We start from the raw sequence: 17,156 nt of genomic DNA, 5'->3' as shown, positions 1-17,156 counted from the left end.
AAGTAAATTTAGCACATTAATCTTAAAAAAACAGTGCTTATTACCGGAGTGCTATTATAGCTTTTTCAACCTTTTAATTCACAAGTTCATGAAATGACAGATTGCTGTAAAGCAGAAGCAGTTGGACACAGGCACACACACATGCAATTTCAGGTTTTCCTACAGCTTACAAGGTGCAATGATCAATTTGTGGAAAAAGACAGCAATCCATGCAACTTGCAACAATTTTGCGACACTAGCAAAATTAGCTGGGTTTTACAGAATTGGTCTATACAGTAATCACCCAGCAGATGGAGACTGTTAACCACATTTAAGAGCACACAAGTTTCACATTAAAATATTTGAGGTTTTTTGATAAAGAAATCATAAAATATATCTTAAGTTTCAGCAATTTTCAGCTGTTAAGGACGTATCTTTTTTTAATCTCAGTTAAGGTTTCTGCTCATAAATTGTCATGCATTTCAGTTGACCATTTGTACTTTTCTACGTAAACTGAAATGTCTGGCCATAAACTCTTTCAGAGCCAACTATTTAACATCTGCAATTCTGACCCATAAGTCAAGAGTCACAATGTACATTGCTGAATGGAACACAGCTACAGTAACAGCTACATCAAACAGCACTAGTAATTATAATGCAAAGTGAAAACTGATTACAATGCAGAGTACAACTGCAACATAGTAGCTTATGATGTAATAAAATCAACATCAAAAACTGATGCAGTTAATCTTTTTAACTCGGCAAAGAGCAAAGTGAGCAACTTACCTGAGTGATGCATAAAATTTAAAAAATAAAATTCCAGTACATTCAAACTTAACGGTTTTTACAATAACTTAAGGGACTTAAAAAATCTACTTCTAGTCAATTGGACATGTCACTAATAAAACTCTTGTTAGATAAATACTAGAACTACTTTAACCCTGGACTGTGATCCTGCTTCTATACCAAAACACTTCGTATCCAGAGACTTCAATAAAATACAAGAACACTTCAAGATGCTGCACTTCATACAAGTAGAGCTGCAGACAGGTGTGCAAGAGTTAAGATGCTGTAATATGGGACACAAACCTGTCAGTTTAACCTTTAATTTTCACATTATAACAATGTTATAAACAACCCTTGAATACAGCAACTCAAGTTATTTTTCAGGAAAATTCATGCTTTACCTTTTTCTTTGGATTTTATACAGAACAAAACAAATTCCAGTTACTTTCACTATCCGAAAAGTGGTTTCCATTGATTTTCCATCAGATGAGATAGATCTTACGACAAATATGTGTGAATGAAGACTTTAAGATACTCAAGTGCAGGAACGCCCCAAGGCTGATAAAGGATATGGCATAGATTAGGTCAATCAGGAAACAGAGATTAGGTGACTGACTTAAAACCCTGAAGATTGTACTGGGTCAGAAAGATTGGGAGAGAAACAGAGTTCCATAGATTTTAGGTACTTATAAAGATGGGTTAGAATAAGGACTTTCACTGCAAGTTTTGTAAAATTATTTATTTTGCGTTTAAGCAGGAGAGCTCGGGGAAGCAATAATTCTACAGAGAGGGATAGAGCATTGTGATTAGAAGCAAGAGGAAAAATTGTCTCTCAGATGAGAAGACTTAACCATTTTTCCTTGCAGGGGCAAGAGAAGGATAAAAGCCTACCCAAATATGCATAAATATATACACATAAGTTTCATGAACAGGGAGATCTGTAAAAAGTCTTCAACGACATAGGCAATTTTGTAGAATAGACAGACAGGTGGAAAATAAAATTTAATGTAGACAAATGAGAAGCATTCATTTTTGGAGAAAAAGTAAGAAATGTGAGTATATGGTTAAAGATAAGGTACTGATGGATGTGCACAAAGAAAGAAAATTAAGAGTTTAAATCATTAATTCCCCAAAAGGATGATTGCAGGTAGATAAAGCCATAAAAGATCAGCAGAATTTGGGGTTTTGTAAATCAAGTTATAGAGTACAAAACTAAAGAAATAATGATTAATTTAATCGGACGGTGGGATTAATTTTGGATTTCTGAGGTCTACAGCCAGCAAGACATAATGCACCAAATGAATACCTTAAGTGTTAGAAGTATCTGTGGTTCTATGAGATACACTTTACAGAAACAGAAAATCAGTCACACATTGAATTAAAAGCAAAAACGCTAATTGTTTGGACTATATACAAGATATTTCCAGATGTTGTGCTTCATGCTGTAACTCCTAAATGTTGTGAACCCAAAGTGGTATACGATTAGTAGTATAACCAAATGCAAGTGACTTTCTACTTAAAATAAAATTCATGAATACATTTTACTCAGTGGAGCACTTCCCTGTTGTTCTGAGTATCATGGCCATTTGGTAAATTGATATGGAAGATAATTTAAAAATGGGTAAATTAATCCAGGAATTTGTAATGATACAATTGATGACATAATTATACAATCATTTCTTTATTATACATTCACAGGATGTAAACATCACTGGCAATGCCAGCATTTATTGCCCATCCCTAATTATTCTCGAGAAGGTGGTTTCGAGCCACATTTTTGAACTGCCACAATCCATGTAAGGAAGGTACTTGGAGTCCCAGGAATTTGACTCAGTGACAATGATGGGACAGCAATATATCTTCAAGTCAGGATGGTGTGAGACTTGGAAGTGGTGCTCTTCCCATGTACTTTCTGTCCTTGTACTTTTATGTCATACAGGTCAAGGATTTGGGAGGTGCTATCAAAGAAGCCTTGTCAAGCTGCTGCAATGCATTTTATAGATGGCACACACTAAAGCCATGGTGCACTGGTGGAGGGAGCGAATGTTTAAGATATGGATGGGGTGCCAGTTGACATCCCAAGTTTCAAGTTGGCAGGCTGTGACTAGTACAGTGCTGCAAGGATCAGTGTTGGGGCCTCAGTTATTTACAAGCTATATCAATAACTGCAATGAGGGGAGAGAGTAATGTATCTAACTTTGCTGACAATGCAAAGCTAGAATTGTAAGCTGTGAGGAGGGCACATAGGCTGCAAAGAGATATAGACAGGGTCAGTGAGTGAGCAACAAGATGGCAGATGGAGTATAATATGGGGAAGTGTGAGATCATTTATTTTGGGTGTAAATATAGAAAAGCAGAATATATTTTTTAAAAGTGTGAAACTTGTAGATGTTGATGTTCAGAAAGACTTGGGTGCGCTCCTACAAGGAACACAAAGTTAACATGCAGGTACAACAAGTAATTAGGAAGACAAATGGCATGTTAGCCTTTATTGCAAGGCAATTGAAATACAGGAATAAAAACGTCTTGCTACAATTGTACAAGGCTTTGGTGAGGTCATACCTGTAATACTGTGTGAAGTTTTGGTCTCCATATTTAAGGAAGGATATATTTGCATTGGAGGCAGCATAGCAAAGGTTCATTAAATTGGTCCTGGAATGAGTGGGTTGTCCTATAATAAGAGGCTAAGTAAATTGGACCCTATATTCTCTGGAGATTAGAAGAATGAGACGTAATCTCATTGAAATACACAAGATTCAATACACAAGGTTCTTAAGGGGCTTGACAGGGTAGACAACATTGAGAGGCTATTTCTGCTGGCTGGGGAATCTAAAACAAGGGAACATTGTCCCCTCATCCTGAAACTATCATTTAGGACTGAGATGAGGAGAAACTTATTCAAAGGGTTGTGAATTCCTGCAATTTTCTAGCCTACAGCGTTGTTGATGCTCCATTATGGTTAATTCATCCAGCAGCTAGTTGAAGTAAAAAAACTAAAAGCCAGTCTTTTACTTAATACTGGGATGTATTTACATAGTGAGACATTCCAAATGTCTACCTCCTGACTAACCAACACAGTGTCCCTAAAGTGTCTCTTTATTTTTTTCACGTAAACCAGTCAAATTTATTATAGAATTTACAGATTAACTCTAGACTGCAAGTTAGACTCTTGAACATCCTAGGAGCTCATATTTGAAATATTAAACGAGTAATTGTTAAGAATTCTAGTGTATATTTATTTCTTCCACTTGTTACTTTCATAATCCCACTTTGAAGCAATGCCTTCAACTGGGTTCATCTTTATTTCCAACATTCTCTTGGTCTGCTTCCACTTTCCATTCATCAGAGAAAGGTGTGGGGAACATCACCATATACAAACATCCTCTGCCAGAAGACAAATCAGTCCAGTAAAACCCAGCATGAAAAGGGCTCCACCAACAACAGTTTTCCATTCATTTGAAGACTTGTTCATCTCTGCAAAGCTTTGGTAAAAGAGAATGTGATGCAACTTGAGCTTCTCATCACTGGAAAGAGAAATCAAAGAACTTCTCTCATCCTGCTTCAAGGACTTCTGCTCTCCAGACAGTTGATCCACAAAGTTAACAGCTCAAATACTTAAATCAATGCCCTCCCACCTGTATATCTTTGACCTTAATTTATAGATTCCCCTTCTCCCCCTCTTTTTCTCTAAATCAAAATTTTACAATGCACAAATATTTTAAACTAATCAAAAAAAAGAGAAACAAAATTGATTTTCCATGTTCTATACACATTATAATACTGGAGGTCCCTCTTCTAGAACCTCCAATAATCTTCTCGGTATAGAATTTCCCCTAAAATGTTTGAAAAGCCAAACCCCATATCAATTGCTAAAGTACCTTTGACCACACTTTTTATTTTCTTAGCTTTCCAGGCTAAGGGATATTTCCCAGCTTCATGCACCAAAAATATTACAAGACCAGCTGTACTTGAATACCCATCCAGAAGATAGACATGGGAAGTATCACTAAAAATGACTAAATTTCATGTACTTTAAGTCCCCAAAGGTTGGAAACTTGAGAACGCATTTCTACATATTTAATTTTTAAAAAGACTGAACTAGTCACATACCTCCATTCACTGGAATTGTCTGACATGTACATAACCTCTGTATGTACTCTATTGTATATACCCTTATCCCGCACATCAGAGTCATTTTGGCTAATGCCACTCGGCTCCTCAACAGTATTCTGTTCCTCAGAACTGCCAAACACACAAGTATGAGAGATACAGGGTACCTCATTGCCTTATATTAACTGCTCAGATTCTCAAAGTTTGTAAGCAACCCCAATTAACCATGATGAATGGACCTTAATACTTTGACTGCCATGTTGGACAACAACTGTCTTACCATCTCACTTACCAGGACCATTCCACTCTTTACTACCCTCTGTTTTATAGTATACAGAATCCCTAAGTTGGATGGTCTTATGGGGCCTTAGAGCTCTCCATATTTTCTCTCAGGCTTCAGCCTTGATGAATGCAAGTGTGCAGAACAAAATGGAATTAATCATAATCCCTTCTAGGGCAGGTAGACTATCACAGAGCACAGAAGGTAATTTAGGATTCCTCCCATAGACCAATTGATAGGGACTATACCACTCACTGCTGCTCAGTGCTGATAAAGTGGTTAACACCAGTTATTTTGCATGGAATCACCACTCTTTTTAGTGACCTCAGTGTGTTTTCAACCCCAGGCCTGAAACAAGTAGAACTTTCATATTCCCTGGCTTTACATCAATCCTTACTACTGCGTGAATCTAAATAACATTTTATCTGTTCTACACACTGTCAAGGTGCAACCACTATCTAATGTGGCACAATTAAATGAATCCATGACTAATACACATTACTGGACTCAAGCTTCTTGTGACTAGTACAATTCCCTCACACTGGTCATTATCATCATCTTCAACTTCTGAATTCTGTGTCATGCATTGCTTTGAAAATCCTGCTGTTTCGCTTTGGAAAGTTCATTGCATAATAGCATTTTGGGTCACATCTGACACATCTGTTAATTGTTCCCCAGGCATTCAAGAGTTTCATTTGTCTATTATTGCTGCCGAAATTCGGTTGTGATATCAAGATCTATCAAAAGTGCTTTCATCCTCATTTCTTTCTGTCTGTAACTCTTCCATTGTACTGAAGCTTGTACCCAGTCTCTGAACAATCACGAACGGCTGCAACCATTGAGTCCCCCATCCTTCGTAACATCACAAATGTCCCATCTACACCATCAAGGCTGCTAGAAATGATTGCTTCCCCAGGAATGTTTTTAAAGCAGCACACATTTGATACAAAAGGGTATCTTTTTCTGTGAACCAAACACCAGTTAAAACCAGGAGCCCATCCATATATGACACCTTAGCACAATCCAGCAATTTAACTGCAAGCACCAAATAAGGAATCTCCAAATTGAATTTCTGCAATCTTTTATACACAGCTGTTAAAGTCCATGATGTATTCCCCAATGGAATGACAGTCCATCTTTCGGAATCTATTGAAGTCTGACCATGCCTCATAGGCATCTAATAGATCATCTTTGTTGATTTTGTTCATGAAACTTAGAAGATCTAAACCTTCATCGGTATCCAACTGAGGCATCCAACTCAAAATACTTTGCTTTTGCTTTTACTTTTGTTAGAAGTGACAATGTCAAGGGCATATCTTGTTTTCTATTTGGTAAGGATGTAACCCATGTCCACATATCGACTTTATTTTTCCACTTGCCATTAGGTTTGGATTTGGAGAACATCAGTCGGTAGTTATACCCTGACAATTTACAATTGCTTTCATTCTTCACAAAATCAACTCAGATTACAATCTTCTGTCTGAAAAATATTTTTTAGTTTCTAATCTTCACCTTTAGGCAACATTCCCTGCTACCATGTTAATTCATCCAGCAGCCAGTTGATGAAGTAAGAAACTAAAAGCCAATCTTTTACTTCAAACTGGATTTATTTACAGAGTGAAACATTCCAAGAGTCTACCCCCCTCACTAACCAACAGTGTCCTTAAAGTGTTTCTTTATATGCCTTTGAGCAATCAAATTTTAAAAAACCTAATTAACTAATGAACTACCCCTTAAAAGGAGCACTGTAACAAAAAGCTTTAAAGGAAACATCAAATTACATTAAAATTTCATTCTGGGGGGAGATAATGCACTCTAGCCTCTGCGGCACCCACCGGTTGTGAAAGGCCTCAAGCATACCAGTGAACACTGTATACTCCCTCTCTAAGGGCACCCGGACATAACCATGAAAGAGAGAGACAGACACTCAAGTCGAACGAGCCCCTCAACCACCACTGCCTGGATCTGTTTATGGCCACCTTGGTCAGGCCCAGCAGCAGACTAGAAGAGTGCCATAGGACCTGTCACTTCTACCTCAGAGGGTAAACAGGACCTTGGTTTAACATCTCATGGAAAGACAGCACCTCAGTACTGTATTGGAGTACTAGCCTAGATTTTTGCACTGAAGCCTCTGGAGTGGGACTTTCTAACTCAGAGGCAAGAATGCTACCCACTAAGCCACAGCACTCTTGGGAAGTCTCTCTTTATAAATATTGGCCAGGACACCAGGGATAACTCCCCTGCTGTCCAGGATCATTTACATCCACCTGAGAGGGCAAATAGGACCTCAGTCTAACATCTCGCTTGAAAAATGGTGCCTCTGACAGAGAAATGCTTCCTCAGTATTTCACTAAAGCAACAGCCTAAATTTTGTGCTCAAGTTCTGGAAGAATTTTTTTTTGCAGAGCGCCGAGACAAACGATCACCAGCAGCTCCAAGAAACAAAAATTGTGCTTCCGAAATCTCTTGATATCGATTCCGCACGGATAAAGAGCAAGCGCCTCGTCCATGTGCCATTCACCTTCTGAATCAGAGGCAAGAGTACTACCCAATGAACAACAGCTGACTGCTGTCTCTTCATATGCGCTCAAGTGCTTAATCAATCAATACCCTCCACCTGTATATCCTTGATCTTAATTTATACAATTAACATATAATTAACACATCATTGAATATATTTAAGGCTGGGATAGAGAGATTTTTGGTCTCTCAGAAAATCAAGTAATATGGGGAGCAGGCAGAAAAGTGAAGTTGAAGCCAAAGATCAACCATGATTACACTGAATGATGGAGCAGGCTTGACGTGCTTTATAGTCAACTCCTGCTCCTATCTCTTGTGCCAATCAAAAAGGCTGCTTTACCTTACTGCAATCAGAAGAAAGTATTGTCAGAAACTGAGAAACTACTCAAATAGGAAATGACACCCAACTGTAAACCTAGTGAGGTGCAGACATATTTCAAGAGAGAAGGAAGTGGGAAGATAAATCAAGCCACAGTGCTCTTGTGGCCTCCAAGCAATTGTTCTGAGCAGCACTGGTGGAAGCTTATTTAGATTGATGTACGAGAATCAGAAAATAAATCATAAAATAAAGATGAAAATGAACAAAAATAAAGCTTATTGTTAGGATTATCAGAAATGCAAGTATCACAATTGTTTCACTTTACCAGCTACAATTAGACAGAGGCCCACAGAACCAAGTAAGAATCTCACTGTAAAGATAGCCATAAAGGTTTGATAAAAAATAGTCTTTTAAGAACAAAATTATGTTCACAGAAAATTGTTTTTGTGGTCATAAACCACAAAAGCTTAATGTCAGGTCTTGATCATGTGGTTGGCCATACACCTTGTTAAATGTGGATTAGGATCGTTGATGTGGGAAATGGGAAAAACCACGCCGGTGCAATAAGGGTATTCTTTGGAGGTTTGGGTTAAGAGTAGAGAGAAAGCATTATTTTGCACTTGGCTGACCACGGTGTGCTTGACACTAACATTGGGTACTGGAAATGGGAAACTATTTCATTTTCTGGTGACAAGATTCTCCATTGGGATGTGTACAAAAAGCAATATACTGGTGATTTTTGTTTTAAAACACCATAAAGGGCGGAGGGGTCTAAAGGAAATGTATGACTTGCAAGCCAGAAACTTCCTACATCAATGCACATTGAGGATTATACAGATAAACAAGAATAAAGAACTAAGTCAAAATTATTAACCATCAGTTAGTATTACTGGGTGGATTTACCAAGAATGAATAAACATGACTATGGGGGATTTCATTTCCCAGATCAAATGTAAACTTACACAAAAAACTTACAGAGGAGGAAGACTATTCAACCCATCTTATTTCAGCCAGCTGAAACATCCCATTTGCCTATTGCTGCATATAGTTGTTTGTTAAATAATTCCAGGATTTTCTTTCACCAATACCCAGAACTCTATTCCAAGTGTTGATCACTCTTTGCAAAAGAACCATCTCTAAATATCAATTCTAACGTTACAATTGTAAAAGTTATAAGTTTCAGTTGTATCCTTTCATCCTGCTCCCAGTTTAATTTAACAGTAATATTCTAGATTAATCCTTTCCATACTATTTATTCTCTTACATAACATTACCTCTTAGATACCTCCTTTCCAAGCTGAAAAGACCAAGTATTCAAGACTGGGAACTAAATATAGCTGATTATAAAGTCTGCAGGAAAGATAGGGAAAATGGTACATGGATAGGGGTAGCCTTAGTGATTAAGGATGAAATGATTTTAATGATAAGAGAGGATATAACAAAAGGTAAGAAGGCATTGGAGAGTTTAGGGGTAGAATTAACAAGACTTGTCTTTATATAGCATCGTTAACATAATAAAACATCCCAAGACCCTTTACAGGAGCATTATAAAGCAACATTTGATACTGAGCCATGTAAAGAGATATTTGGGCTGAAGAACAAAAGGGTCAAAGAGGGAGGTTTTAAGGAGTGTCTTAAAGGAAGAAAGAGAGGTAGAAAGACAGAGGGGTTTAGAGGAGGAATTCCAGAGATTTGGGCCTTTGCAGCTGAAGGAATGGTCACCAATGGTGGAACAATTAAAATCGAGAATGCTCAAAAGGCCAGAATTAAAGAAGTGCAGATATCAGGGTGGGTTGTCAGGCTGAAGAAGATTACAAAGATAGAGAAGGATGAGAATTTTAAAACTGAGGCATGGCCTAACTGGGAGCCAATGTAGGTCAACCAGCACAGGGCTGATAGGTGAATTGGACTTAATTCAAGTTATGAGATCTCTGCCTCTGCTTGTAGCTACTGCTACCAGCAGATCTGTTTCATTAAATGTCAGGCTCATCTGTCTTGCGCCATCCTCACAAATTGACTGCAGCTCGTTTGCAACCACTCTGTGATGTCCATCATGCAGCTACGCCTAGGTCAACCCCTTTTTCTGCTGCTCAGTTAGGACACAGGCAGCAGAATTTTGGATGACCTCAAGTTTACAGAACAACAACAACTTAAATTTATCTAGTGCCATTAATGTAATGAAATTTCCCAAGGTGCCTCACAAGTGCATTATAAAACAAAGTATGATAATGAGCCACTTAAGGAGATATTAGGTCAGATGACAAAAGCTTGGCCAAAGAGGTAGGTTTTAAGAAGTGTTTTAAAAGAGGTAGAGAGTGGATTCCAGAGCATGAGGCCTAGGCAACTGAAGGCATGGTGACCAATGGTAGAACAATTATGATCGGGAATGCACAAGAGGAAGAATTAAAGGAGCACAGAGGAGGATTGTGGGGTTAGAGGAGATTACAGAGATAGGGAGGGAATAAGATGTGGAGGGATTTGAAAACAAGGATATGAATTTTAAAATCAAGACGTTGCTTGACCAGAAGCCAATGTAGTTCAGTGAACACAGATGGGGGAACGGGGCTTTTTGTTTTATTATTTCATGGGATGTGGGCGCCTTGAGAAGGTGGGGGTGAGCTGCCTCTTGAACCACTGCAGTCCATGTGGTGTAGGTACGCCCACAGCGCTGTTAGAAAGGGAGTTCCAGGATTTGACCCAGTGGGTCAAAGGAACAGCGATATATTTCCAAGTCAGGTGGTGTGTGACTTGGAGGGGAACTTACAAGTGGTGGCATTCCCATCTATCTGCTGCCCTTGTCCTTCCAGGTGTTAGAGGTGTTTGGAAGGTGCTATCTAAGGAGCCTTGGTGAGTTGCTGCAATGCATCTTGTATATGGTACATACTGCTGCCACTGTTCGTCGGTGGTGGAGGGAGTGAATGTTTAAAATGGTGGATGGGCTGCCGATCCAGCGGACTCCTCTGTCCTAGATGGTATTGAGCTTCTTGAGTACTGTTGGATCTGCACTCATTCAAGAAAGTGGAAAGTACTCCATCACTCTCCTGACTTGTGACTTGGAGATGGTGGACAGACTTTGTGGAGTCAGGAGGTGAGTTACTCGTTGCAGACTTCCCAGCCTCTGACCTGCTCTTGTAGCCACAGTATTTATATGGCTGGTCCAGTTCAGTTTTGTGGTCAACAGTAACCCCCAGACTGTTGATAGTGGAGGATTCAGCGATGGTAATACCATTGAATGTCATGGGAAGATGGTTAGATTCTCTTTTGTTGGAGTTGGTCATTGGCTGGCATTAGTGTGGCACCAATGTTGCTTGCCACTTATCAACCCAATCTGCGAGTTAAGAGGAAACCAGCCAAGAGAGCATTGGAGTAGTTGAGTCTAGGAGAAATGAAGGTATGTATGAGCAGATTTGCTGTGACTGTCAAAGTCAAGCGATATTTTAGAGGTGGATGTAGACAGTCTTAGCGATGACACAAATATGAGGTTGGAAGTTCATCTCAAGATCAAATGTGACACCAAGGTTTCAAACAGACTGGCTAAATCTCAGACTTTGGCCAGAGAAAAGGATGGAATCAGTAGTTAGGGAATGGAGTTTGGAGCGAGGACCAAAAGTCTTCCCAATATTTAATTGGAGGAAATTTTTGCTCTTCCAGTACTGGATGTCAGATTGTCAGTCTGATAATTTGGAAACAACAGAGGAGACGATAGAGGTGGTAGTAAGTGGAGTTGGGTGTCATCCAAATGTGAAAACAAACTGCATGCCTTTGGATGATGTCGCCAAGGAGCAGTATGTAGATGAGAAGTAGGAGGGGCCAAAGGATTAGTCCCTGAGGGACGCCAGAAATAATGGTCTGGGAATAGCACACGAAGTCTTTGCAAGTGGTTCTCTGACTATGATTAGATAGATTAGAATGGAACCACGTGAGAGCAGTCCTACCCAGTTGGACAAGAGTGGAGAGGTATTAGAGGAGGATGATGTGGTCGGCCATGTCAAAGGCTGCAGACAGGTCGAGAAGGACAGAAGGCAGAACGTGAGAGGCTAGCTAGAGTGCATTGAAATAGCCAAGTCTGGAGGTAACAAAGGCATGGATGAGGGTTTTAGCAACAGATGAGCTGAGGCATGGACAGAGTTGGGTAACATTACTGAGATGGGAAATTTGCGGTCTTAGTGAATGGCGCTGATTGTGGTCAGAAGCTCATCTCGGAGTCAAATATAACACCAAAGTTGCAACCAGTCTAGTTCAGCCTTGGGCAGGTTCAGGGGAGAGGGATTCAGTTGGTGGCTAGGGAACAGAGTTTCAGGTGGGAACCAAAGGCAGTAGCTTCAGTTTTCCCAAAATTTAACTGGAGGAAATTTCTGCTCATCCTGTACTGTACATACTATAAGAAATAGAAAATGATAGGCCCAGAGTCGGGAGATTTCCCGGCTCGACGAACCCTACCTTTAAAAATGGCCACCCGCAGGTGGGATTTTCAGTTGGGGGAGGAGTGGGCTGAAACAGGAGTCGGGGCTGGCGATCCTGGGATGAATCCGCAGGCAGCTGGGTGAGGAGGCAGGCTGGTTACAAGGCCTGCCTCTATGTCCTGGCACTGTGTTTAAATAAATAAATAATAATAATGAAAAATAAAATCCCACCAGCCCTTATCCCCCCCAAACACTCCCAAAGCCCCATCCATGCCAGCCCAAGCCCCCACCTACCCCCATGGCCCCACACACCTCTGTCAGCTTAGTGCCCCTCTAGCCAGCCCCATGGTTCCTCACACCCCCTATGCCAACTTGGTATCAACCCATGCCCTCCCACCACCCTTTGCCCTTAGCCCCTCCATACCAATTCACCTGGTATCCTTGGACAGTTCCTTGACAGTTTTGACACTTCCTGGGTAACTTTGACAGTTTTGACACTTCCTGGATAGGTTGACAGATGTGACAGGTTTGATACTTCCTGGATAGCTTTGACAGATTTGATAGCTGCACAGCTCGTTAACATTTCCTTGACAGCTGGACATTTCCTTGATAGCTGGACAGTTCCTCGACACCTCCAGGAGCGGCTGCAGGACATCTTTCAGGGGGAGGGGGATCAGCCAGATGTCGTGGCCCACATTGGTACCAACAACATAGGTAGGAAAAGGGATGAGGTCCTGAAAACAGATTTCAGGGAGTTAGGAAGGAAATTAAAAAGCAGGACCTCAAGACCAGTAATCTCAGCATTACTCCCAGTGCCACGTGCTAGTGAGCATAGGAATAGGAGAATAGATCAATTAAATATATGGCTGGAGAACTGGAGTAGGTGGGATCAGATTTCTGGGCATTGCAATCGGTTCTGGGGCAGGTGAGGCCTGTACAAGCTCGATGGGTTTCATCTTAACAGGACTGGGACTGATATACTCGCAGGGAGATTTGCTTGTGCTGTTGGGGTGGGTTTAAGCTAGCTTTGTCTAGGGAGTGGGAACCTGAGGGGTGGCCCAAATTGGAAGAAAGTAAAGTTGGTAACAGGAAGTAATAGTGAGACCAGCAGGCAGGAGAAACAAAGAAGAGCATTGAGTATGCTTCAAATGCAGAATGATGTCAAAAAGACAAAGTAAGGGCACTCTATACCTGATTGCGCGCAGCATTCACAATAAGGTAGATGATCTAAAGGTACAAATAGAGGTAAATGGGTATGATATAATTTCCATTATGGAAACGTGGCTGCATAGTGACCAATTCTGGGACCTGAATATTCAAGAATATTCAATGTTTAGGAAGGACAGACAAGAAGGGAAAGGAGGTGGAGTTGCGTTGATAATAAGGGATGGGATCAGTGCATTAGTAAGGGAGGATCTCAGATCGGAAGAACAATGTGTGGAATCTGTGCGGGTGGAGGTAAGAAACATCAAAGTGCAACAGTTGGAGTTGTTTTTTTATCGGCCATCAAACAGTAGTGGTAATGTGGGGAATGGTATTAATCAGGAGATGAGTGAAGCATGTAGCACAGGCAATACAGTAATCATGGGTGACTTCAATCTGCATATAGACTGGGTAAACCAATTGAGCACTAATGCTGTGGAAGATGAGTTTCTGGAGTGTGTTAGGGATGGTTTTCTAGAGCAGTATGTTGAGGAGCTGACTAGAGGACAGGCTATTTTAGATCTAGTGTTATGTAATGAAAAAGGGCTAATAATCTTGTTGTAAAAGAACCTTTAGGGATGAACGACCACAATAGGATAGAATTTTACTTTATGTTTGAAAGTGACGTGGTTCACTCTGAAGCAAGGCTGTTAAAGTTGAATAAAGGAAATTATGAAGGCATGAGGGACAAATTGGTTGAGGTGGATTGGGAAAACACATTAAAAGGAATACTGTACATAGGCAATGGAGTCTTCAAAGAACTATTACATAGCTTACAGCATCTATACATTCCTTGAAGGTGCAAAAACCCCCAAAAAGTTGCCTGACAAAGGAAGTTAAGGATTGCTTAAGATTAAAAGAAAAGACTTATAAAGTTGCCAGAAATAGTAGTAAACTTGAGGATTGGGAGGTTTTTAGAATACAGCAAAAGAAGACCAAGAAACTAGAAAAGGGAGAAAAGAATATGAATGCAATCTAGCAAAAAACATAAAAATAGACTGTAAAAGCTTCTATAGGTATGTAGAAAGGTAATGTTTGGCTAAGACAAATATGGGTCCATTATAGGCAGAGTCAGCAGAATTTGTAATGGGGAATAGAGACATGGCAGAGAAGCTAAATGATTACTGAGTGTCTGTTTTCACTGAGGAAGATGCAGGAAATCTCCCAGACTAGAGATCAAAGGGACTAGGGAGAATGAGGAATTGAAGGAAACTAGTAAGAAGGTTGTATTGGAGAAATTAATGGGACTGAAAGTTGATAAGTCCCCAGGACCTGTTATTATGCATCCCAGAGTGTTGAAAGAGGTTGCTATAGAGGTAGTGGATGCATTGGTGATCATTTTCCAAATTTCTATAAATTCTGGAATGGTTCCTGAAGATTGGAAGCTAGCAAATGTCACCCCACTATTTAAGAATGGAGGGAGAGAGAAAACAGGGAACTACAGACCTGTTAGCCTTCCATCAGTAGTAGGGAAAATGCTAGAACCTATTATAAAGGAAGTAATAAATGGATACTTGGGTAATCATAATCATGATCTGATTGGGCATAGTCAGCATAGATTTACGAATGGGAAATCATGTTGGACAAACTTGTTGGAGTTTTTTTGAGGATGTCACTAACAAAATTGTTAAAGGAGAGCAGATGGACGTAGTATACTTGGATTTTTAGAAGGCTTTTGATAAAGTCCCCCACAGGAGGTTGATTAGCAAAATAAAAGCAAGTGCGACAGGAGGCAATATACTTGCATGGATTAAGGATTGGCTAACAGGCAGAAAACAAAGAGTAGGAATAAACGGGTCATTCTCACATTGGTAGGCTGTGACTAGTATTGTAAGGATCAATACTTGGGTCCCAGCTGTTCACAATATATATCAATGATTTGGATGTGGGGGCCAAATGTAATATTTCCAAATTCGCGGATGACACAAAACTAGGTGGGAATGTGTGTTGCGAGGAAGATGTAAAGCAACTACAGGAGGATTTAGACAGACTTAGTGAGTGGACAAGAACATGGCAGATGGAATATAATGTGGAAAATGTGAGGTTATGCACTTTGATAGAAGGAACAGATGTACAGAGTATTTCCTAAATGGTAAGAGATTAGAAAGCGTAGATGTACAAAGGGATCTGGGTGTCCTTGTCTATAAGTCACTGAAAGCTAACATGCAGGTGTAGCAGGCAATTAGAAAGGCAGCAGGTCTTTTTTTCAGGTTTAGCAATTAGATTTGCTAATGAGCCAGACTTGTTAACAACCTAATGGTGCATGAACATTTATCTATCGATCATAATCGTAATAGTGATTGAGTTCAACATAATGATTGAAAAAGAAAAACCCATAACAGCTACTAAGATTCTAGATTTAGGTAAGGTTTATTTCAATGTGATGAGACAGAGACTGTCCACAGTAAACTGGTCATATTTGTTAATAGATAGAACAACAGAATCAGTGGGGAGTGTTTCAAAAGGATATAATGTGATACAGAAACAGCTAATACTCAAAGGGGCAAGAGTTCTATTTGGCCAAACTAAAATAACCATGGTCAACTAAAGAGGTAAAGGATACTCTAACACTCAAAGAAAATGAACATAAAAATGCAAGAAATAGCATGGATCAGGGTGAATGGGAGAACTACAAAGAACAGCAAATGGTGGTAAAACAGTTGGTAGGATCTACAAAAAGGGAGTGTGAGAACAAGCTTGCAAGAAATATCAAAATCAACACAAATAATTTGACAATTATAACAGGAAAAAAAGGTTGGTCAGGAATAATGTGTGCCCCTTGAAAACTGACAATGGTGACGCTGTAAATGGAAATACAGAAATGGAGGACATGTTCAACAATTACTTTGTATCAGTTTTTACAGTAGAGCAAAGAGAATAACATGGCAAGCAACCAAAGGCAACTAATATTAAATCAGGTACAGGAACTCACCAAAATTAATGTAAGCAAAATAATAGTAATGAAGAAAATAATTGAGTATTGCTGAAAAAAGACATTTTGTTGAAGCAGAAGTCTTTTTTCAGCAATACTCAAGTTCTATACTACCAAATGACTAGAAGAAAACAATGGCACTAAAGAATGACAAACCCCCACGAGCAGATGATTTCTATTCCAGGGTTTAAAAAGGAAGTAGGTGAGAATATTACAGATGCACTAACTACAATCTTTCAAAGTTCTCCTGAATATCTGTTGTCAGAAAATTACTAGAGTCTATAATTAAGGATATAGTGATTGAACATCTTGAAAATTTTCAACTGGTCAGAGAAAGCCAGCATTGTAAAGAGTAGGTCATGCCTGATGGATCTGATTGAATTTTTTGAAGAAGTGATTAATGTAGTGAATAGAGGAATGTCTTTGGATGTTGTTTATATGTATTCCCAGAAGGCATTTGATAAAGTCCCTCATACTAGATTGTTAACTAAAGTTGAAAGGCATGGAATTGAAAGCAAATTGTTGATCTCATTGGGAAATTGACTCCGTTGCAGGAGTCAAAAAGTAGGGCTTATGGGCAGATACACTAATTGGCAGGATATGATTAGCAGTGTCCTGCAAGGA

The 17,156-nt window shown here is 39.6% G+C and overlaps 1 protein-coding gene and 1 pseudogene across 1 annotated transcript in view; both read right to left on the bottom strand.

The window, feature by feature from the left end:
- LOC144696698 (peroxisome proliferator-activated receptor alpha-like) overlaps nucleotides 1-17,156 on the bottom strand; it is a 585,390-nt gene that overhangs the window by 210,638 nt on the left and 357,596 nt on the right. The window lies entirely within an intron of this gene.
- On the bottom strand, nucleotides 7,558-7,702 carry LOC144696846 (U11 spliceosomal RNA; annotated as a pseudogene).

Source organism: Cetorhinus maximus, chromosome 22 (assembly GCF_964194155.1).
Source record: "Cetorhinus maximus chromosome 22, sCetMax3.hap1.1, whole genome shotgun sequence".
NCBI lineage: Eukaryota > Metazoa > Chordata > Chondrichthyes > Lamniformes > Cetorhinidae > Cetorhinus > Cetorhinus maximus.
Note: the sequence above shows the minus strand (reverse complement) of the source record. Positions and strands in the feature narration are given on the sequence as shown.